Genomic DNA, 8,876 nt, shown 5'->3' on the forward strand with positions numbered 1-8,876 from the left:
GATGAAGTTCTTTTCAACATACTTCATAATCTTATCAGTTATTAAATTTTGTTAAAAAGGCCCTTAACTGTGAAGTTTACACTGTTTTCGGAACTGAACAACAAATCATTCTCAGCGAAACAAATCTTCCTGCCCATTTTGGAAAAGCATATTTCAGTAGATGAGGTGGAAGGACACCATGAGATCTTGTATCATTCCATTTCAGCTGGGTACTTCCTTTTTTTCTGTGGAGAAACTAAATGGCACCAACTGGAATGAGATTGCTAACGATGCTGCCTGGGACACAAAGTAAGTTAAGATTGTTCAGATAAAGTCTGTTTACATGGATACCAAAGAGCTTCTACCAATACCCATTAACATTTCCAGTTGAGGAGGTTTATGAATGGCAGGAATTTCGTGGTATGTTTATCGTTAGAAAATTGGCTTCAAAGAGGCCACTTACCAAGTTTCAGTTTTGCAGTTTCGCTTTATATGCACTCCGTTAACACAAAAATAAATAACTACATGTAACATGTACAGTGGACCGTAACAATAGAAAGAAGAGGGGTCTTGTAAAAAGCAACTCTTGTCAGGTACGAGACCCCTGGTAATTAAGTGACAAAAAAAACATGAAAAACACTACACTAGGGACAATGTCAGATTTGACTTCACGGGCTTCATCCTTGCTTTCATAATTCTACATTTAATGGTCATCCATTCTTCGGTGTAATGTGCACAATTTAATGGTCATCCATTCTTCGGTGTTACATGCAGATAGATCTTTTTTTCAAATGTTTTTTAAAAAGCTAGTGGAAGGAATACTTTTTGAGTTTTTCCCACGGTATGCTAAACTTGGCCTTTGTATGGTCATGAATTACTTTGTGAACCTCTCCCATTCGCTCACTTTCCACATTTCTTTTAATTGAGATATTTCCTTGAACTGCATGTAGGTCATTATTCTTCTGTCATAAAAAGTACACTTTATGTACAAAATTCAAAGATATTACTCGTGTAAAAACAATAGGACTGGAAAATCATTTCTCTCAAGGGTGTGCCTCCAATGAAATCCAACAAAAAATAAACCGAATCCCCAAATAAAGGGTTTCTTTGGCCAAGTTGTGCGCTTTATTATTGGAACTATGTGTTTACCATGAAGTAGGAGCAAAATGATCTCCAGTAATGAATTGCCGATGTTCCTCCTGTCATGCTTCTTTAAGCACCATTGGTCTGAAAATGGTATGTTAAAAAAAACCATGTGAGACACTTCACATTAAAACATTATGATCACATCTAACATAAGGCCCAAGGAAAATTTCACCTTGTAAAACATAGGAAAAAGATTACTATAAGATAATATTTAGTCACTACAAACACTCTGTTCAATGGTAAGCTGGATCATACTGCTTACTGTTATTTCACTTGTGAATACTTTTACCAATGCATCGCCCTATTGCCTCAACAAAAACGAAAGCCTATTGCATAAGGTGTTCACGTTACCCGAAACACTGTCTTCCAGCAAGACAACAGGCAATCCATCCCAAGTTCCAAAGTAAAAATCTAATTGAAAAGAAATAACACCGAAATTCATGTATTTCTTTCACTTTATGTTCATTTCTTTCCATCTTTTCTCCTTTCGGGTAGTGCTCAAGTGAAGTCAAATCACAAAATTAAATAAAGTTTCCCAGGAATTTTTCATTGAGTCTTCATTTAAAAATTACATGTGACATGTAGTACGAGTGTACTGGTTCTCATTGCAAACATGGAACTATAATAGATATCATGGGAACCATTCAGTAGCACTGTAGTCTTAGTGGCACAGGACCAAGGTTGTCAAGTGTTGTTGAAAATGATCAAAACTAGCAAAATATTGAAAAAGATTTCTAGGAGCTATTTGTGAAAGCAAACATGTCAATTTACATATGTATTCTCTGTTTTGAGTTTTGCAAGGCAAAAACACTTACCTTCGCAGTGAGTACATGCAGGATTTTTGGCCATAATTGCACACACATACAAGGGGGCTAGTTCTACAGTGCTGTCGATTCATACACACATGTACCCACCAACAATACAGACCGTGCCGCCTGCTGATCATTGGTCATTAATTCGCAGTTAAGATTTATACTTTGGACTTTGATTCATTGTCATCACTTCTAAATATGTTTCTTTTAGTTGAAGCAAATTTTCATTGTTTGTTAAAAGTTCAATGAAAATTTGAAGCAGTTTTTCAATGTTTAAGAGCTCACAGAATATTTGAGAGCCAATTATATTTGGTAAACCCAATCATTTGGTACAGCATTTTGTTGTAATAGCATCGTACTGTATTTGATTTGAAAAATCTCCACCTTTCACTAAACAAAAGGAAGCTCCCTAGAAACCAAAGATTGAATTTGCAAAAGATGAGATTGTCACATATTTCTAATTTTGGCTGCTATAGTTTGTAGCATGTTGGTTTAAACTTTGACATGACATATCCAACTACGAGAGACATTACTATAACTTGTACCCCTCCAGTTATGCAGAGTTTATAAAGATGGGGGATGGCTATCTTTGAGTTTTTTTCTGTCAGAAAGTAGTAATTTTAGGAAAGGTTTTGAACCTCTAAGATTGCAGATGCACTCATGTTTTTATTGTTTGCATTTTTATCTTGAGAATCTTTTGGCGAAAGGAAGAAAAAGAGAGCCGTGCGACGGTGCAGTGGATGATCCCGGAAGATGCTGAACTTGGAAAGTATCGTTTTGTGCACAGTGGCTTTTGGAAAAGGGGTGCATTTTCTCCTGTGCAATCATTCCAAGGTCCTTCTGGTGAATTTGAAGTTGTAAGCAAGGATTACCTGAGGCCTACATCCAACAATTAAATGACTGGATGATACAATTATGTCAGTTTATAACTGGGGATTTTCTTCTTGACATTATAGGAAGCAAAACGTTTTTACTTAATTTTTAGTATGATTTTTCAAGTTTTATCATTTGACTTTTACTACTTTGTGCTTTCTATAAAACTGTAAGTGCAGGATTCATGTTACCATAGGCATTTTAGAGAGATCTCATACCGTTTTAGCAATTGAAAGCTGTGAAGAGTCATGAAATGTTATTGCCATTGTCGCAACCCATCTGCTGAATGTTTCAGTCCTGAAGTTATAGTTCGCCAGTTGCACGCACATGCACATTTAAACAATAGGTCAAATCTAATAGGTTAAAGTTAATCCACTGTGGGACAAAAACTTCCTCAAGCCCCAGTGTTCTCTTTTTGTTGCTTCTTTTGCCCCTGATGCTGTCTTCATAGATGTTGTTTTATCATCTCTCATATTCTCTGCCATTCTTAGAGTTACTTGGTCCATTTGTGGTCACTGATTCTTACCACACGTCCTTCTCATCTCCATTAATTTCCTATGACCTTTTCCATAAGAATTTACCCTCTTGTGATTCACAGTGTCCCGTAGAGTAAGTGCATCATTCTTTACATTACCCTCTGTGCTCCTGCTAACTTTTGTTTTAACTCTCTGAATTCGTCTGTGCTCCATATGTCTTTGTGATCAGGATGTACTGATCACAGGCATGTACATGTCTGAAAAAGTGTTACTGGTAAACGCCTCCCATTCTGCTTCAATTCTGGCCATAACTCACATAAATCAAAAGCCCTAAATGTTATCATTATCCCTTTACTCATAGTGTGACACTTAGAAGTAGGGAGGAAATAAGAATTTGATAATATCAGTTCTTTGTCTGCTGTGAGCATAGACATGTGTTTGTGCCAAAGCTGCAATCAGTGCATGAATTATCAAAACCTGATTGACTGAATTTCGTTGAAACAGCTCATGCATGTTCATTTTATTGTAGTTGAAGATTGACGTTTTTGTCTCCGCCTTGGGAATATAGTTGCTTAAAGTTTGGAATAATTCGTCTGACAAGAAATATGATCTGTAGGTTGCCAAACAAAAATAGATTATATATCCTGCCAGTTTTGTGTCAAGTTTGGCTGTGGAGTTCAGGTTTATGATTTCAAGGGTCAGTGCACTATATGCCAATATTTAGCATCACCCGACCCTGTAAGGACCTTCATTTAAATTATGTACAATACATAGCCCTAATAAATACGGTTCTTTGAAGTCATTGAGAGTTTTCCACTTACTGTTGCTGTCTGCCCATTTTTTACTGCATCCTCTTTCACCAAGATGGCACATTTTGTGCACAGTCTGTCAAAACTGTTTTTTAAAATTATATATACATGTGTATTACAAACGTACATGTACATTGTATGTGTAATTCTGCATGTGTGTGAATATAAGGGCATCGGTTACTACGCCGCATGTGCATACTTCTCTCTCTGGGTTGTAGCAGAAGGTTCATTCTCTAGTAATTCATGATTTTTTTTTTACTGAACTAAAATCTCCAAAATCAAGAGTTGCAAATCAGGTGAAGTTGGAAATGGAACTGAATCAGTGCTTTGGGGAGCCCCAAATGGCTTCAGTAGTCATCTGTCGGTTGGTCATGTCTTGTCCTTCATACACACTTCGTTTGAGCTCCGGAGTAAGTTAAATTTTTGTTGCAGTCAACTTTTATATAATTATAGATTCTATTCCATTAAATTCTGTATTGATGATAGATCCTGCCAAACCATTATTTTCGTGTCGGGTTTTCTAATTTTCCTGTAGTTTATGGTTCTTTTTTTGCAACCCTCCCTGTGTATGGGGTTAGGGTTTGCACTGACTTGGCCGGCTGGCATTGCTTGTCATGTAGGACATTCTATTAAGGGTCAGTCAAGCATAGGCGCATCTCGTCCTTGGTTGGACCGAGAATGTTATACTCGACCGGTAATGTAATACAAACCTACGCTATAACAAAAATTGACTGACTATGAAATAACCCTCGCGACCAAAAGACCTTTTCATTTATAAATGTATAATTATGCACTCGTGCACAAATGGCCTTGGCGGCAACAAATGTGAGCGGGTCATTGAAAACGTAAAGGGGTGCGATTTTGATCATTTTCTCTCAGGTTTTCTGGCTTTGTTCAGTTTTTTCTTCAGAAAATCCCATTCATCGTTTTTGCAATAAAACAGCACGAAAAGAGAATGGATTAGATAGGGCAATCTCATGCGCACGGGAAAAATTACAATTGTAAAGTCGTTTTACAGAGCACTGAAAATCCCGCTTGGTTCGGTTTGGTTTTTATTTCTATACATCATAATTACAACATATAGAAACAAGAATACCAGATTCCGCATGGAGACCCTTCAGACGGTCTCCCAATCTCTACAGATTCCATGTTCGGTCATTTCCATAGACTTGAAAGATGCCCAACTCCACATTCCGATTTACTCACGAAGCTACAAATACCTACGCTTCCTATACAACTGGGACCTCTTCGAATTCACATCTCTCCCCTTCGGCCTCTCCACTTCACCGAGAGTGTTCTCAAGGGTTGCAAAGATTGTTGCCACTCACCTTCCAAAGTGGGACGTCATGCTGTTCCAGTACCTTGACGACTGGCTGATTGTCAGCAGATCGTTCAACAAAGCAGAGGTTTCTACCTGCCTTACTTTCGACATCACGAATCGCCTGGGCTTCATCATCTACCACATGAAGTCGAATCTCACCCCAACGCAATACCCGACGTATCTGGGGACATCTATTGACCTTCAACAAGGCATAATCTCACCAACGAGTGACTTCATCGACAATCTTCTCGACTGTGTGAAAGTCTTTTCTACCGAGCAGTCTGCTGCGGCCCACGCCAGGCTCCGTCTCCTAGGCTTGATGGCCAGCATGGTGGACCTCATCCCCCTCTGCAGGCTGTACATGCGTCCACTACAACTTCATCTCTTAGCGCTCTACAAGCAAAATTGGGACTCAATCTCCATGTCCCCGTTTTGGACTTCATCCGCCCCCATTTCCAGTGGTGGTTAGTGAAGGAACACCTCGCTCTGGGAGTTCCCTTCCCCAAGGTGAACCTGGAAATAACTATAACCTCGGACGCTGCTCATCTGGGCTGGGGAGCCTCCCTACCGCCGCTTCAAGCATCGGGAACATGGGACCTCCAGCTCCAAGGGAGTCACATCAATATACTGGAACTTCGGGCTGTATTTAACGCACTGAAAGCTTTCCACCGAAGCATCATAGGCAAACGCTCGGACAACTCCACAATAGTGTCATACATCAATTGCCAGGGAGGCACGCATTCCCCTCGTTTGTGCCTCCTGACGAGACATATTCCTTTGGGCCCAGGATTGTGGCATCTGCCTCCAGGCGACTCACATTCCTGGTGTCGACAACTCCATCGCAGATGCTGTCTCTCGGGGAAAGGTACATCTCATGGAGTGGACTCTGCTTACCAGTTTAGTCGAACAGATCTTCGCCATAATAGAGAAACCGTACATCGATCTTTTCGCCTTGGCAGAGAATGCCCAACTGCCAGTGTTCTGCACCAGATTTTACCACCCACAAGCCTGGGCAACAAACGCTCTTCAAATAAACTGGGAAGGGATGTTGGCCTACGCTTTCCCTCCAGTATCCCTAATACGGGCAGTTCTCTCCAAGATTGAGCGGGAACGCTGCCATGTCCTTCTCATCGCCCCCATGGTTCCCGCATCTGACCAGACTTCTCGTCCAGGTACCGGTGATCCTACCCAATAAACTGCATCTGCTACATCAACCGAAGTCAGGCGTGCTTTACCCTCATCTAACGTCACTGCACCTGACCTGTTGGCTACTGTCAAACAGTCCTTCAGATCAGCAGGACTTTCTGATGAAGCTGCCGAAATGGTCCCGAAGTGTCAACGCCAGTCTACTCGCAGCATCAACGACTCCAGACTACGATATTTTCCTTTGTGGTGTTCAGAGCGAGGTCTTTCTCCGACCGAAGTTTCTGTGACTTCTAAAGCTGACTTCTTCGTGCACCTGTTCAAATCAGATCTCCAGGTTTCAACTCTCCTTAACTATACCGGTCAGCCATTGCGGCTATACACGAAGGCTTCCCAGATGGTTCGACCGTGTCCGACAATACTGCTCTGACACATCTACTCCGAGGAATGTTTCTTGAGCGTCCCCCAACTAAGAGACTAATCCCGTCATGGGACTTGTCGGCTGTTCTCCAACTGCTTGCTGCCCCCCTTTTAGCTTCTCAGCGACGCATCGTTGATCAACTTATCAGTGAAACTGGCATTCCTACTAGCAGTTACCACCTCACGGCTTGGCAGTGAACTGAAAGCATTGTCCATCACAGATGGCCACAGTCGATGGGAACCCCATGGTATTCGTCTCATCCCAACGCTTGGGTTTCTCAACAAGAACCAGTCAGTTTCCTTCCATCCTCCTCATGATTGCAAATGAACGACATGATCTCGCATAATGTATATGGAATTCCCACAAATCAAAGTAGTCTGACTTTGAATTTCCTCCAATCAAAATAATAAGGGAGGTATGAACGATGTGAAAACAAGTCTTGCAATTTGATTGGCTGCTACTTTTTGGTAGATGAGCTGATTCGCTGTCTGCATACGGTTTGCAGATTCGTCAAGTCAAGGTTTCTCAACTCACAGTAACCAGTAGACACAAGAGGGCGCAAAGCAAGTAACGCCGCCCACCCTCCATATCAAAAGCATAAACGCAGACAACGTCACGGAGGATCCCGACTTGAGTCAAACCTAGCAATGGTGCGACATCTGCGGTCCATGGGAATTACCATGGGATAATGTTATATACACCACATGTTGGGTAGGAAGGCCCGCCAAGTAATTAGTTACGGATAGCAAAGGCCGGGTTGGACAACAGACAATACAAACTTTGAAACAGGAGTCAGATATATCCCACCATACAAGAATATAATCAAAATAATTTAATTATTGATTGGCTCTCAAAAACTTGACGATTGACAGAGAAATGAATGAATACCGAATCTGACAAACAGTCTGGCACTGTGAACAGTGATAATATGCAATGACTTTCACATTTTCAATACCAGATGATAGACATGAATTAAAAACCCCTATGAATATCTGAATTTATACGTATAATTTATTATGCATGTAGTTTAGTTAGCCTACGTGTAAGTTCTTAATCTGATTGACTCAGTTCAGTTCCATTCAGTTCCATTCGGGTCAGTTCAGTTCCCCAAACGCCAAGCTAAATCTGTCAAGCACACCAAACACTCTAATGAAGCAATATAACCAAGAGACCAACCCAGGGTTTAGTTCTACAACGATAGTACAGTGCTGTATGCATATCATGTGGGAGTGCACTACATTCGACCAAGTGAGTGAACGTAAAAGTTCGCCGCGAATTCAGTCGACAAATCAACGATAAAATTCACATTTTTATAACCAAAATATGTACTCAAGATTCACACAGAGACTAAATTGGTAATGCTGCGAGAATGTGAGCCGATGGTTAGGCAGGAAATGCCCTATTTAGCTATTAAAATTATGCATTTTGTGCGAGGAAAATATCCACAGCACTCACAGTTTGAAGATCGGTCTAGAAAGGGGAAGAAACTGCACGTACACACATACCAAGACGGTGCATCACAGATAGTATCGCGCGGCAACGGAAAAGTTTAATTATAAAGTTTGGTTTCTCAACTGCCTTTAAAAACCACCAAATACATTCTCACAAAAACAGTTATTAATTATACAACCATAAATGCAGTTTCTAGATCAAGACCGATAACATGATTACTTCTTCCTGAACGGAATATGTTAATTACTAGAGGATGTTTACCAATGACGTAATCGTCTTGATTCAGTGATTAGGCTTGTAACCCCCAAATAGCCAAACGTGCAGGATCTCTGAAAGCCAAACCATGCACCCCCTTTAGTGGTTTTTTTACATCCCATAATTGTTCTGCAAAAATTATGCCAATGAGTCTTATTGCTTGACGTCTTTGCACGATTTAGAGCGCTG

At 40.7% G+C, this 8,876-nt stretch overlaps 1 pseudogene across 1 annotated transcript in view; it reads left to right on the forward strand.

Moving 5' to 3' along the window:
• LOC147796008 (neutral ceramidase-like) overlaps positions 1–5,051 on the forward strand; it is a 30,692-nt pseudogene extending 25,641 nt beyond the window's left edge. Inside the window, exons 18-19 of the transcript XR_015423378.1 lie at positions 206–288; positions 2,629–5,051. The product of XR_015423378.1 is annotated as a neutral ceramidase-like (transcript). The remainder of the gene's footprint in view (positions 1–205; positions 289–2,628) is intronic.
• The last annotated feature ends 3,825 nt before the right edge of the window (positions 5,052–8,876 follow it).

This window comes from Acanthaster planci, linkage group LG19, assembly GCF_054643075.1.
Source record: "Acanthaster planci isolate LZ-2023a linkage group LG19, COTS_SCS, whole genome shotgun sequence".
Lineage (NCBI taxonomy): Eukaryota > Metazoa > Echinodermata > Asteroidea > Valvatida > Acanthasteridae > Acanthaster > Acanthaster planci.